At 43.1% G+C, this 15,400-nt stretch overlaps 1 protein-coding gene and 1 non-coding gene across 5 annotated transcripts in view; both read right to left on the reverse strand.

Annotated features, from left to right (window-relative positions):
• CAMK1D (calcium/calmodulin dependent protein kinase ID) overlaps positions 1-15,400 on the reverse strand; it is a 431,007-nt gene that overhangs the window by 344,014 nt on the left and 71,593 nt on the right. The gene's annotated exons all lie outside the window — the stretch shown is intronic.
• On the reverse strand, positions 4,602-4,730 carry LOC128775204 (U6atac minor spliceosomal RNA). The gene has a single exon (XR_008419846.1). It is a non-coding gene; the product is annotated as a U6atac minor spliceosomal RNA (small nuclear RNA).

A 15,400-nucleotide genomic window follows, 5' to 3' on the forward strand; every position in this document is an offset into this window, starting at 1 on the left:
TTGGTAGAGCATGTGACTTTTGATCTCAGGGTCATGAGTTCAAGCCCCATGTTGAGTGCAGAGCCTACTTTAAAAAAAAAAAAAGAAAGAAAAGACAAGCACTATTGAGGGTGAGGGAAAATACCAATTTACTGAACACCATCTGCCCAGGCCTGTGCTACAGGTATCTACACAGCAATCAGGTTAATTCCTCACTTAGTCATTCAGTAATCATGGGAAGAAGATAGGAAACAGCCAGTGACTTTTATTATTGTTTTGAGATATGTTTTAACTAGGTTTTCAGAGCCCAGCTCGGCATCTGAATCACATACTTCAAGTCATGGGTGAGAAAAAAAAGAAAGAAAGAGTACACCAGGAACTTGGTAGCAAAAATGCCAGTAGCAACCTCAGACATGAGAAAACTGGTTGACAGAGATACAAAAGTGATGGCAGATTATGAATTTTATTTACTTAAAAAGGGCAACTTCTGAATATAAACATATGACCAAATTTACTAATAAATACTAATAAGCACCAACACATGATACATTTATATATATACAAATTATTCATATATATAACATATATAAATAATTCACATATATAAATATATTCATATATAAATAGTATTTATATTAATATTTATATATGATAAACACATACAAGTATTAACAAAATAATACTTCGTTAGAGTTTATTTTCTTTCCCTAACCCAATCAGGCAGGAAATAAGTTTGCTGCTGACCTGAATTTCAGCCGCCATTTGCTCCATAGAATTTTGCCAAGAGATGGACCTTCTCCGGTGTGATGCTCACCACTTCTTCCCACCCCATTCCGAACGTGCCTTGTCCACACTGGTGTTACGTGCTGGCCTCTGGGTTATTTTCACCAACATGAAAGGACCCCATTACCTTCGCTGGTTAGACACAAAAGCTCTTTGACTCCAACTGGCCGGTAGAGCCTGTTAGGTCTGTCCTCCAATCCATCTCCTGTTGACTAACACAAGTGACACAGAAAGTGCATGTCATGAGCTCCAACACAATATACAGACATGAGCTCTCCATGTTTGTTGTCCTAGTGACTACCCTATTTTACACCCATTCTGTCGGACTGCCTTGACACTCCCACAAATACGGTTAAAAAACTCTTGACAGGCTAGATGTACAAACTGTCAATTCAGTAAAATATGTCCATAAAAAAGAATCCACTTATTTTTCATGAAATCAACAGAATGTGGGCTTTGGCAGAATGCTAAAACTGTTGTAACATACACTCGTCTTCTTTCGCTGACTCACCAAAGAGCCAAGGATCGTGCTGTGAGCAGAAGATGTAAGCAGTGTTGGCTGAGAATATTCAGGCAGAGTGGACACCAGAGAATAGTTTACTGTGTGCTTAGAAAACAAGGAGTTGCTTCCAAGAAAAGCTGTTCTTTGGTTTCTGTGATGAGCAACAAACTTCATCCTCCGCAGTTGTTGTGACAAAGCGACACAATCTCCACTCAATGTGGCTGGGCTTCTATTAGAAGCTTGCAGGGAGGGGCGCCTGGGTGGCTCGGTCGGTTAAGCATCCGACTTCGGCTCAGGTCGTGATCTCGTGGTTTGTGAGTTCGAGCCCAGCGTTGGGCTCTGTGCTGACAGCTCAGAGACCGGAGCCTGCTTCGGATTCTGTGTCTCCCCTCTCTCTGCTCCTCCCCTGCTCATGCTCTGTGTCTGTCTCTCAAAAATAAATAAAACGTGAAAAAAAAATTTTTTTTTAAAGAGAAGGTTGGGGAGGCCACAGTCATGGAGGGAGAACGCCCAAAGATTATGAGAAATTTCACAGGCTGCTGCACGGCATTTGGATATGCTTACTCTACAAACATCTCCCCAAACAGCAAAAGGCATCAGAGCATTGGCTCTGTCATCCTTTCTCACCTTTGCATCCCTGCCGTGTTTATTTCCTCTCCGGAAATGAATTTCAGAAAGAAAACACAACCTAGTGTGAGCACCAGATACATACCCCTACTGTTCCCAGATTCCTTGCATTACCCTGGAGCAAAGCTGCCTAATGCACCTCCCGGCCTTGCTATGCTGGTGATGGACTATGAGAATAGTCACACCATCAGGGAGCAGCTCCGGTGACTCCCACAGCCAAGCCCGGTGACGTCACACATCCCTGTAAGGCCAGGACAGGTGACAGAGCAGAAGAGCTCACGTGGTCACTGCTTCTCTTCTTCTTTACCTACTGAGAAGCAGAGACCACATCCTAGCGAGTTCGCCCTGAGATTCCCAGAGAGAGGAGAACTGGCCAAGTCTCAAAACGGCCAGCCCTCCAAGATGGCCCATGTCTCTCAAGCAATAGGCAACAGGGAAACACGCAGGCAAGCCCCCATCATCATCTTCAGCTTTTTGTGCATCCCCCAGGATGACAGTGGACCCCAGGGACGCGTGAGCTTCTCCTTACGTTCTGTAGATAGCACTTGGTTATGCTCATAAAATAAGGATCTGCATTACTCTCCTTTCTTTTTTTTCACTCTTAAATCTGATTTCTGGTGCTTTCCTAACTAACTCACGAACCTACGACTGTTTGTGAATATGCTGGCTTCAGATAGATCTGCATTTTCAACTTTGGCTGCCAGGAAAATTCCACACTCCCAACTCTGGCTGCCAGTCTGTGTTGTTATTCTGTCAAATTTGAGCAAGGTTTAAGTCACTGGGGAACTGGCGAGGTGAGAAGCACTTTGACCATGACATTTTCCTATGGCCTTTGATCTCTGTTTCTCAAGCTTCACCAAAATGTAATGGAACAGAAAGAAACAGAGAGAAAAAAAAAACTCTCCCTTTAAAAAATCACGTCATTGTAAAAACTTTAAAAAATAACCGTATTAATATTTCATCTGCTTTAGAAACTCTGAAAGAGAAATATGCCAGTAAAGGACCAGAATGAGAAAAAAATAATAAACAGCAGAGAAATGTTTCAAATGTCTACCTCATCTACTGTGGAAACATCATAGTATTTTCAGAAAATAATTGTCATGAAGACACTAGAACGTGAAGACCATGGTGGGGGAGGGTTCAATTTTCTATAGCTCATATGTCCCCGTATAGGGAAAATTTACATTTAACTGCTTTCTTTTCAAAATTTTTTTTAACGTTTTATTTATTTTTGAGACAGGGAGAGACATAGCATGAACAGGGGAGGGTCAGAGAGAGGGAGACACAGAATCTGAAACAGGCTCCAGGCTCTGAGCTGTCAGCACAGAGCCCGACGCGGGGCTCGAACTCATGGACCGCAAGATCATGACCTCAGCCGAAGTCGGCTGCTTAACTGACTGAGCCACCCAGGAGGCCCTTACCTGCTTTCTGAATGGAAAAATAAATAAATAACAGGCTAGTCAGAGTAGTATCTTGTCTGTTCAATAACCTATGGTTACAGTCACAAATCATGGAGATAACATGATCCCCAATATAACCCCACCATTGTGAAAACAAAACTATAATGGTCAAATCAACTTTTTCTTTATTCACCTAAATTCTGGCCTCCTGCCCACATAGTAGTACACTGGGGGACCCATGACTGCTATAATGTGTTTATTTCTTTATTTGAAATTTAACTGAAGAGGTAATGAGAGACTATGGTAAAATGACATCCTGACTGCTGTAATGCAAGAATAAAAATGAGAATTTACCCCACTTTCTTATCTTATGTACAAAAATACTGCCCACCAATGAGCCTTGAACATGCAGGAATATAGATCAGCAATTATCCTTCCTTGTGACCCCAACAGAGGCTGCCCTCACCTCCTTCCCTGGGCCTACCAGCGGGAGTCTTCTCTCCCTCACTGGTCATCTCCTTGTTGTCTGCCCCTTCAGGCAGCTCCAGGAAAGCTTGGACCTTAAGGCTCCCACCGACACCACCTAAGATAGTGGCTGGCACATCAGATTGGCAGACCAGTTCAATAAGCACCCGTGACTGAGTGGCTGAACTTGAGAGCATCTGAGAAAGGAAATGGAGTGTATGATCTCACCCTTTTGTGATGCATTCAACCAGCTTCACTTTCTGCCACGTGCTCTTGGTCTAGTTCAATGTCAAGAGCGTGCCTGATCAGATTCATTTTTGTGGGTTGGTTGTCTTCTGCATGATTCCAAAAGTCAACACAAGATAAACAGATCCATGCAGAAGGAGCCATTCCTATGCCTACTCCCAACCCTTACGTATCCCGTTGACTGCTACAGATCCCATTTCTATTTATGTCTTGTTTATCTTTCCAGTTTTTCTCTATGCAAATATAAGTAAATTCCCCTATATCTCCACCTTTCATACATAAAGGTAGCACAGTCTATACGCTGGCCTCCACCTTGTTTCTTTCACATGGCAATGTACCTGGACATCAGTCCACATCAGGACATACGTCATCGCTCTCTTCTAACAACCACACAGCATCCGCTGCACACATACACCACCCTTCGGCCCCTCCCTTATAGACGGATGTACATCTGGTGGCTTCTGGTGTTCTGGTGTTACACACAAAGCTTCAACACTAACCTTGTACAAGTGTCATCTCAGTACACGTGCAGCGGTGTGTGTGTAGGAAAGACTCCCGGAACAGGACATCTGTAATGTTTAACACACCGTAGGGTTGTTAAAAAAATGTTGTTAGGTGCCATGAAGAGGTGGTGATACCTTAAATGTATGCATGTGCTACAGACCATTAGAATTTTTGCATTCTTGTCAAGGGGACTGCTAACCTAATTCTTCACTTTCATAAAACACAGACCCTTTTCAATTTTAAATCAATGCAGCATCCCCATTGGTGGCTGGAGTTCAGTTTCCATGTTCTACTTCCATCCATCAATTTTCTAGGCTAAAAGATTTTCCCTCTAGTAATCTATTAGAGGAAAACAGGCCCTCTGAAAAAGCCTTGAAAGCCTAGTTAATATGGGTGGAATTAAATTTTTATAAGAGTATTCAGGGATTCTAAATCAGCAGCAAATAGTTTATTTTCATCACAATACCCAAAATGACATGGAAAGAAAAACATAAATGAATATTTAAGAATCTTATTCATTCCAATGCAGGGGACCCCCCAAAAGTAGTTGATATTCTCAAGAGTTTTTAGTAATCCATGGCTTTTTTCACAATGACAATCTAAAATTAGAGAATGATGCGTACTTGCAGAATTAATGAAAAGGTCCTTTTCCCACTCCTTCTAGAGAAGCCACAAGGAAACAGCATACTTTCACATGAGAATCTCGGCTCCCAGGAAATTGACTCTGTGGCTTAGAATATTTATTATAGTCAAGGAACACAAAAAGCAATGATGTGCTTTTGTTCCAGCACATACTTTACGAGACTATGCTCCTTTGTTTGTATATGTAGTTTTGTATGATCCCTTTAATATACTCTAAAACCATGTGTCATGAAAATATGATATCCTCTCTGTGTGCGTGAATATAAACCAATTCTAGGGACAGTTAGTTACCTTAATCAATAACTCCTACTCCGTCCACCAAAGATATGCACAAGAATGTTTTTAGCTGCCTTATTCACTACAGCCCCAAGTTGGAAGTGATCAAACATCCACCAGGTGTAGAACGGCTATCTACATTTCATACAATGGAATCCTACACAGCAGTGAAAGAAAATGAACAATTTACACAGCATGAAGGAATCTCACCAAACTTAAGTAGGATTCCATGCATATGGAATTCAAATCAGGAAAAACTAATTTATGGTGACAGTGGTCAGAAGAGTGATTACCTTGGAGAAGGAGGGGCATTCTTCTCACTGGGGAAAAAGGATACCAGGGAGCCTTGGAGGGTTCTGGAAACATACTACATCTTGATCTAGGTGGTCCTTACAGGGGCTTAAAAATTCTGAGATTTGTTATTTTTACTATAGGTAAATTATATCTCAGTGTCCTGAGCGGATCAGCTAGCATCCAGACCAAACAGTCCTCACTCCAAAAGCGCCCCACTAGAACCTCTTCTGTTATGTATATTTGAGTAAGATCAGATCCTCTACTAACTAGAAGAATGAATGTGAGGAAAGATTTTTTTTTCCTTGATGAAATCGGTGATTTGTTAATTAGCGTGATGCACATCAAGAACGGGGTAAAATTGTTTAGACGGTCCCTATCCTTGAATAGATAGGGTATAAGGCTCCATCCGACAAGGCCCTTAGCCTGTATCCTTAGACTTGATCCCAAATGGTCCAGCCACTGGTTTCATCCCACCACCCTTCATCCCAAGTGGTGTTCAGAGCACCTAACAGGACACAGAGCTGGGACTTCAGGTGACAGAACAGGACATACGGACTAGACTCTGCCTGATTGCTAATACCCATTTGTTTCAGGGTCCAATGTCGAATTGGTTCTGAAACTTGCTTTCATTATAACCTGCTCGTGAGGCTGTAAGAGAACAGCTCATCCCCCCTCACCTACAACGTGCTGGTGGCTACCATTCCCAAACAACACCAGAGTATGACTGACCAGTCTGGTGTAGTCCCATTCTCAATAAGTCTGGAGACTGTTACGGCATGAAAATGTGCAGACATACGTGGTGGAGGGGGACGTGTTTCCTTACAAACCAGCGGTGAGGAAAGCTGGATAAATGGGTATATGACAGCACAGCAATGCCCAGAGAAAAGCCAACCAGAAGGGAGGCAGGGAGAGGTTTCCAGCAGCACCCAAGACTTGTACAGAGATAGAGGAGATATGATCAGATTTGTGCCTGACCCAAAATTAAACTAGATGAAAGACTCAGAATTCTAAAAGGTCATGACAGGCTAAGTTGGTGAACTAGATCTAACAAGATTAAATATACAACTGGGTGCACAAAAACTAACAACTCAGGACAAAAGAGGCACGGCTCAATAATAAAATGCACTACAGTCATACATTTAAAACTTTAGGGGTAATGAATAACAAATTCAGGTTCCAAATGAGTTAGATATATTTTGTGGTCACCAAAAACGTAATGTATATATTGTATTTCTAAAAAAAAAAAAAAAAAGTTTATTTTGAAAAGATGTAATGCCAATAGATATCTGTACATCAATGTTCATATCAGCATTAATCCCAAAACCCAAAAGGTGGAAACAACACAAGCGTCCATTAACAAATGAATGGATAAACAAAATGGGACATATCCACACAATGGAATATTATTCAGTCTTAAAAAGGAAAGAAATTCTGGGGCGCCTGGGTGGCTCAGTAGGTTAAGTGTCCAACTTCGGCTCAGGTCATGATCTCACAGTTCGTGGGTTCAAGCCCCACATGGGGCTCCATGCAGACAGCTCGGAGCCTGGACTCTGCTTTGGATTGTGTCTCCTTCTCTCTCTGCCCCTGCCCTGCTCATACTCTGTCTCTGTCTCTGTCTCTCTCTCTCAAAAATAAATAAACATTAAAAAATTAAAAAAAAAAAAAGGAAAGAAATTCTGATGCCTGGTACATCATGGATCAACCTTGCAGACATTATGCTGAGTGAAATAAGCCAGTCACAGAAAGACAAGAACTGCATGATTCCACTTATGTGAGGTGACTAGAGTAGTCTAATTCATAGACAGGAAGTACAGTGGTGGTTTCCCGGGGTGGTTAGTGGATGCAATTCCAATTGGGAAAGATGAAATTGTCCTGGAGATAGACGGTGGTGGCCCACTGCGAATGTATTTAATGTCACTGAACTGCACACCTAAGTGGCTAAAATAGTAATGTTTTGTTACATATGTTTTATTACAAATTTTTAAAGTCCGTAAAATGTAATGCGTTCTTCTGCTCCATTAATTTGAATGAAGGTTGTTGTCCTGCTCCATACTTAGCTCTCAGAACATACCCGACCACAAAGTACGGTTTCCATACCTTGTAAGAGGTACCTTATAAGGTACCTACCCAATCCACCTGGCCACCCAATCCACCTGCTCTACCGGCCCCTGGTTCCTCCTTGCCTATCACACCAACTTCTTGGGACCTGGATGGCTCATCTCCCTCCATGAGGGGACTGCTGGTCACTTGGGAAAGAGGGGGCTCCCAAAACAAGTGCTAGGTCAGGTCCCCAACGTCTCAGCCCTGGGACACAGGGGCAGAAGGCTGTCAGTCAGAGGAGCTGACTTCTGGGACACTCAGGACACCCTTCAGAGAAGCTTGGAATTCCTGTAGGTAATAATATTTCAGAAAGCCTTGGCTCTCCAACCCACTTCCTCTCTGCTTCCTTCCCAACACACACACACACACACACACACACACACACACACACACACACACAGCCATCCTGAGTCTCCCAAATGCAAACAAGTGATTGGTGCATTCATTCATGCAACAAATATCCAGAGTTTGGGGGAAATTTTGAAGTTGAATTTTTTTTAAGATTTATCTATTCAGGAAGTGCATATCATATGAATGAAAGTATTTATTGAACAATACTATTATCAGAACTTGTCTCATTTCTCTCTCTCCTCTATTAATTAGTCTGTAGAGCCAAGACAGAGGGAAGGAGCCTACAAGGCACCCATGACAGTCGGTCCCAAGAGGAAGCTAACTGTAAGGGGTGTCCCTTTGTCTGTGGCTGTAGCTCCCTGTGTCCCCTCTCGCACCCTTCTCCCCAGGGCAGGAAGAAGGGTTGGATGCTCAGCCCCTTCTCCCTCCATCCCTGGGAGCCTTCTGGAAGCACACCTACAGCTTCTCTCCCTTAGGCCTGGGGAGGAGGCCCGCAGTGGGCACTGCCGCCTGATTTGCAGGTTCAGAATTAAGCTCTTTATCGGCACACACTGCAGCCAATTCCTCTTTTATCCACAAGAGTTCTCATTCTGGCCTCTACCCCTCAACCTGACCCCTCAACCCTACTTCTCAACTGGTTCAGACCATAGGCCCTCAGAGCTCACACACATAACACAGTGGCCCCAGGGAAGTTTGGGGGGGGTAGGGGCTAAGAAGCTGAGAAGTGGCTTCACCGGGACACCCACACAATGCAGAGAATGTGCCAGCAGGCCAGTGACCCCTGACGCTGCAGCACCTGAGATCTGAGATGGGAGCTAGGCTCTCACTACGTGACTTTTTCACTCTTTTGTTCTGGAACAATGGGACTTTCCCTAGACAGGTAATCTGAGAGATCAGCATTTAGTCTCCCTGAATAAAACACTAGAGTCTCAGGTAACAAAACAAAAGGGAATCAGAAGGACGGCACAAGTCTTCCTCTTACAGGTAAACGGTATTATGAACATTTAGGGAGCACATCAAATGCAAGCCAGTCTGGGGCCGAAAACTCTGTCTCCCCTATGTAACCAGCATGAGTGCTGGGTCTGCCCAACCCAGTGTGACACACCCCTGACCGTCTCCACTGATTCCATGGGCCAAATACTTTCCACATTTCCATCTGGTCATGCTGAGAGCCATAGCTGGTGTCTATACATTGCGAACCCTCCTTCTCCAGGAACAAGAGAGAAATGAACTGAATCGGAGCAGCACTTGGTTAAAGGTATTAAAACACGAACACAGCCTGGAGACCATTTAGTCAGTACCACCCCTCACCACCCCCCCATATGAAGCGACTGTGATAACATAAATTCAGTGTATGACCTGACCATACCTGGGGAAACCTGAATGTGAACTGATGTTAGCAAATATTAAAGACGTATTATTAATTACATTAGTAATGGCAATGTTATTTTGGTTACATGGAGAAATTTCTTTTCTTCCTTTTTTCCTTCCTCTCTTTCCTGGGGGTCTGGGAGGGATGGAAAGCCTTATTCTAGGAGGGGTGGAATGTCAAGATATCTTTTTTTTTAATTGAGATATAACTGACCTATGACGCTAAGTTTACGGTGTACAATGTGTTGATTTGGTACACTTAGTTGCTGCAATATGATCACCACCGTCCTGTCAGCTGACACCCTCACTGTGTCACATAATTACCCCTGCTTTATGTGCTGAGAACATTTATGACCTAGTCTCTCAGCAACTTTCAAGTACATAATATAGAGCATTCACTCTCATCACCATGCTGTGCGTTAGATTCCCCAGAACTTATTCATCTTCTAAGTGAAAGTTTGAGTCCTTTGACCAACATCTCCCCAATCCTCTCACCCCATGGCCCTGGGAACCACCACACTACACTCTGCTTCTACAAGTTCGGCTTTTTTAGACTCCATGTGTAAGTCATATCCTACGTTACTTGTCTTTCTCTGACTTATCTCACTTAGCATAATGCCCTCGAGGTCCTTCCACATTGTTACAAACGGCAGGATTTCCTTCTTTCTCGTGGCTGAATAATAAATACTCCATTGAGCATATACACCGCATCTTATATATCCAATCACATGTTGACAGACACTTAGGTTACTTCCATGTCTTGGTTACTGTGAAATTCTGCAATAAGAGATCTTTAATTTACTTCAAAATATCTTAGCACTATTTACAAATGGAGTGAACTGAATGAATGAATAAATGAAAGGACAAACGAACGAATGAACAGCTGGTCTGACCCTGAGCACACACAGCTGGTTAATGGTGGGGCTGGTTAATAGTCAGGTGTCCGTCCCCTAATGCTCCACAAAAGACCATTTGCCATGTTTTATATCCTCTACACCAGAGGAGCTACTCAAGGGCTCTCGGGCTCTGCCCACTCAGCTTTCGAGGGGCTCCATAGACTCCCGATGAGTGTGGCAAACTGAACTTTCATGAAAAAAGTTGCTACGCTGGCCTTCTTCTCTGATCCAAATGACCAAGTCATGGCCAAATAGTCATTAAACACTGGCCTGGGTGGACATTTGTTCCTAGTTTCCAAGACCACATCACTGTACCAAGAAACTCGATTCTTTCATAATGTAATAACATGACCTAACAGAATTAGTGTATAATCATACATAATAACCATGAACTGCTTACTCACTAAGTTCCAGGGACTGTGGAGCGCCTGGGTGGCTCAGTCGGTTAAGCATCCGACTCTTGATTTCACTCAGGTCATGATCTCACTGTCATGAGATCAAGCTCCAAGTCAGGTATGGAGATTCTTAAGTGCTTAAGATTCATTCTCTCTCTCTCTCTCTCTCTCTGCCCCTCCCCTACATGCACACACACTCTCTCAAAAAAAAAAAAAAAAAAAGACCACATACCAGGGACTATTCTAAGCATTTGACAAGAGTGACCTCAGTTAATCACAACATCCAAAGAGATTATTGTCTCCATCATGTAGATGAAGTGAGTGGGGCACAGAGTTTAAGAAAACTGCTAAGCCCACAGAGCCCTGAGGGAGGCAATCAGCATTTTGGATGATTCTGCCATACCCTGTCCTTCTGGCCACATGCCATTTCCTCAGAGTCACAACTAATGTTTTTCACTGAGAGAAAAGATCCAGGGGTAATTCCTTCTCATTGTTGTCTTTAAAAATACTACAGAAGAATAAAAACCAAAAGTCAAAGAGAAACATAACATCTGCCCCAGAGGCAAAAAAAAAAAGTCTGATGTCAAAAAAATCTTTGACTGTGTTCTCCTCATGCAAAATTCAAATCGTCTACATGCTGTCTAACTCTCTCCCCCAAACACACTTGGGCAAGAAATCCAGGTAGTTCTGCAATTTCTCATCTAGAAAACTATCTGGAGGCTGCCCATGGGGCATCAGAGGTCTGAGGCTGCCCACTCAGCCTCTCCTCATGACAGGACAGAAAGCTGCCAGTCATTCCCTTTAAGGGCTGTGGGTGACCTTCTGCAGAAATGTCCACACACACACACACACACACACACACACACACACAGGAAATAAAGGAGAATGCAGTCAACCTTCCAGTATCTTCACTACTCTCGGTACTGACAACGACGTTGAATGAGACGATAACTTCTTTAATATTGTGCCATCAAAGCTAAAATAAGGCACAAGACCAAAACAACTCAGATTCAAACAACTGATCCCAGAAAAAGGGAGGTGTCTTAGGATGAAGTGGGGAAACGTCCTGTTGGGGTGGTGCTCAGCTCTGTTCCAAACCGCCCCCCCAACCCATCCATTCATCCAATTATCCCAACAGGAATAAATTCATTGCAAAAGCCAGAATTCTCAACAGACGCCAAAGTCAAACGAAGATACAGCATACATAGCACCTGAAGGCATGGAGGAAAGGAAGCCTAAAAACCAGATCAGTGTGGACTGAGTGGTCTAAATCCAAAGGGTTCGGTGATTACTGGCATGGAGGTTGCCACACAGGGCTTTGATTACAAGAAGAGAAAGGATTTATAACGTGGCTCCTATCCCTACTTGTAAAAGCTGAGGTTCCTCAGGGACAAGCAGGCGGAATGACAAAGGTAACAATGGAGGCAAAGAAGCCATATTTCCTACTACAACAGAAATGAACACTGCTCTGTATGAAGGACAGGAGCCTCTCCCACAGAGGATCTTCCTTTCACTAGTTGAGAGCTTCTCATTCCTCCCCCAAATTTATTATCGTTAAAATTAGGATTTGACATTTACCAACTGCCAACATGCCCATATCTGCTCTTATGGCTATACCATTAGTTCACCTCTGAACTGACTTTCAAAACATTGTTCACTTCGTTCCAGAAAACAATAGGAAAGGCACGAAGACAAAGAAGGCAATTGAAAGTTATACCAACAATAAAATAAAGTGGTGCGAACACTTTCTGCAGCTGTCAAAGGCACAGTTCACGGCTTTTACGTTAAAAAGACTGGGAGTCTTTCTTCTTCTTGTTATTACTGCAGACAGGGCAGATGTGACGACTGTAAACAGCAAGCCAGGAAAAGAAAAGATCTTGGGACAGTCTCCTGTCTAAAAATGTGTGTGACATTGTAAGATGATGATACTTTAAATACCCAAAGGAAAAAGCTGTCTACCCTGCAGCCCAAGCCCATCTTCCCCTTTCTGGCCCAGGTTTCTGAGCTCCGCGTCTCACACTGGGGACAGCAAAGCGGACGTAGGAGCCAGAGGGATAACAGACGAAAGTAAGGTGAAGAAAGGAAGCTAAAACAAAAACGGCAGAATCGAAACTAGGCCTAACCAAACGGGAGTCGTGGAGAGTTCAAACCTCCAGGATGGTTTCATTACAGAACTCACATTACCTTATTTCGAAAATTCCCCTCCTTAAAGTCTCTGAGACCAGGGAATGGATGCTTCCATGGTTGTTCTCACACCCAATCATGTAGGCGCAACGCGTGGTTCCTGCCTCCGTGAAGGCAATTACAAGACTATACAGTGACTACTAATTTCCATGCTTGTCTGCCCCCTCCCCTGCCATCGCAGGGCCCTCAAAACCGTGAGCGACAACATTTATCCATCTGTGTGTTTAACGGCAGCACCTGGCCCACAGTGGGCATCTGTCATCTCTGTCCCATAAATAGTGAACAGATCTTATAAACAGACAATTCCTGAGAAGACTTTCAGTTCATAAGTGCCCCTCCTACCAAAGCCAAAGTTTCATTATTGAGGGTTAATTTCTTGGGATCTGTTGTCCAGAGTCCTTAACAAAATAGATCTCTCTGAAAGGGGTGTCACTTTTTCTCAACTGCTGTGAGCTAATATATAAAGGGAGTAAAATAAAATGGCTAACAATTGAAGGGAAGGATGAGAAAGGAGAGAAATACTGAGACAGGAGACTAGGAAGGGAACTGAGAGAAAAAGGGAAGGTGGAAAGGAGGCAAAGAAATACCTCTCCTTCCTCAGAACTCAGCCTAGAATCTGCCATCACCACCTCCTCTCCCAGCAGAATCTACCTCGCTTCTCCTTATAAATGAAATACAGGAAACAGATTTTCACTTTTCCCAAAATGCTCAACAATGGCTCAATGTTCCTTTTTGATCTTTTTTTTTTCTTTTTTTTTTAATGTTTATTTTTGAGAGAGACAAGTGAGCTCAAGTCGGGGAAGGGCGGAGACAGAGGGGACAGAAGATCCGAAGCAGGCTCTGTGCTGACAGCGCATAGCCTGATGCAGAGCTTGAACCCACAGAATGTGACTTCGTGACCTGAGCCAAAGTCAGATATTTAACCAACTGAGCCACCCAGGTGCCCCCTTTTTTTCCTTTCCTTGTTAGAAAAGAAAACAAAAGAAGAGAAAAGCACTCCACATATAAACTTCCACAATCTAAAAGAACAGAATGGCGGGGGGGTGGGGGGGTGGTGCTCAGTGCAGTGGGGCCTGGCTGGCTCAGTCAGTGCAGCAAGCAACTCTTGATCTCCAGGTTCTGAGTTCGAACCCCACAATGGGTGTATAGATTACTTAAAAATAAAATCTTTAAAAATAAATAAATGAAAGAGCAGAATGATTAGACTTTACACAAATGAAAACCCTGACGGTCAATATTCAAGTTCTGGTGGGGCAAACACAAGGTGACTATGACCGGAAGGGCTTTGCAGGTCCAAATGAATTAAGCCGTTAGGAAAATGAAGTTCCATTTTTGTATAATGTTTAAGGGGAACCAAAGTTTTAAGAAAGCAAACTCCTAGAATAACCCTTTGAGCCTATGGTTTAAATGGTATTGAGTTTTGGTCCATTCTAATTTATTTATAAGATCGGAAGAATTATTACTGCTGCAATTTTATTTCATCAAAGAGATTCTTTTTTAAATTTTTTTATGTTTTATTTTATTTTTGAGAGAGACAGAGCACAAATGGGGAAGGGTCAGAGAGAGAGAGAGAGAGAGAGACAGAATCCGAAGCAGGCTCCAGGCTCCAAGCTGTCGGCACAGAGCCTGACGTGGGGCTCAAACTCATGGATGGTGAGATCATGACCTGAACCGAAGTCGGTGCTTAACTAAGCCACCCAGGAGCCCCTCAAAGAGATTCTTGTTCATAAATTTAAAAATAAATTTGGGATTTCCATTTTTTTTCACCTTTGTGTGCAAGAAAATTCATTTTATATGATTTCCAATCCATTCTGTGCTCTGGAGACTTTACTGAGACAGACTTTTATCAAGTGCTTCTCAGGTGATGGGAGGGTTTTAGTTACTGTCTTTGAGTAGGATATATAAAGTTTAGACTGGGGCTGGGGGAGGATTTTGGCTCTTGTCACACAAATTAAACAAACCAACAAAAAAAACATGTACATACATGTATCCAAAAGGGCTAAAAGAACTATCAACAGGGGCGCCTGGGTGGCTCAGTCGGTTGAGCGTCCAACTTCGGCTCAGGTCATGATCTCACACTCCATGAGTTTGAGCCCCGCATCAGGCTCTGTGCTGACAGCTCAGAGCCTAGAGCCTGCTTCAGATTCTGTGTCTCCCTCTCTTTCTCTGCCTCTCCCCTGCTCATGCTCTGTCTCTCTCTGTCTCAAAAATAAATACAAATATTAAAAAATTAAAAAAAAAGAACTATCAACAATAGCCAAATTATGAAAAGAGCTCATATGCCCATCGACTGATGAATAAAGAAGATGTGGTTTATATATACAATGGATTACTACCTGGTGATCAAAAAGAACGAAATCTTGCCACTGGCAACAACGTGGATGG

Source organism: Panthera pardus, unplaced genomic scaffold (genome assembly GCF_024362965.1).
Source record: "Panthera pardus isolate Hobbes unplaced genomic scaffold, ASM2436296v1 HiC_scaffold_6, whole genome shotgun sequence".
Lineage (NCBI taxonomy): Eukaryota > Metazoa > Chordata > Mammalia > Carnivora > Felidae > Panthera > Panthera pardus.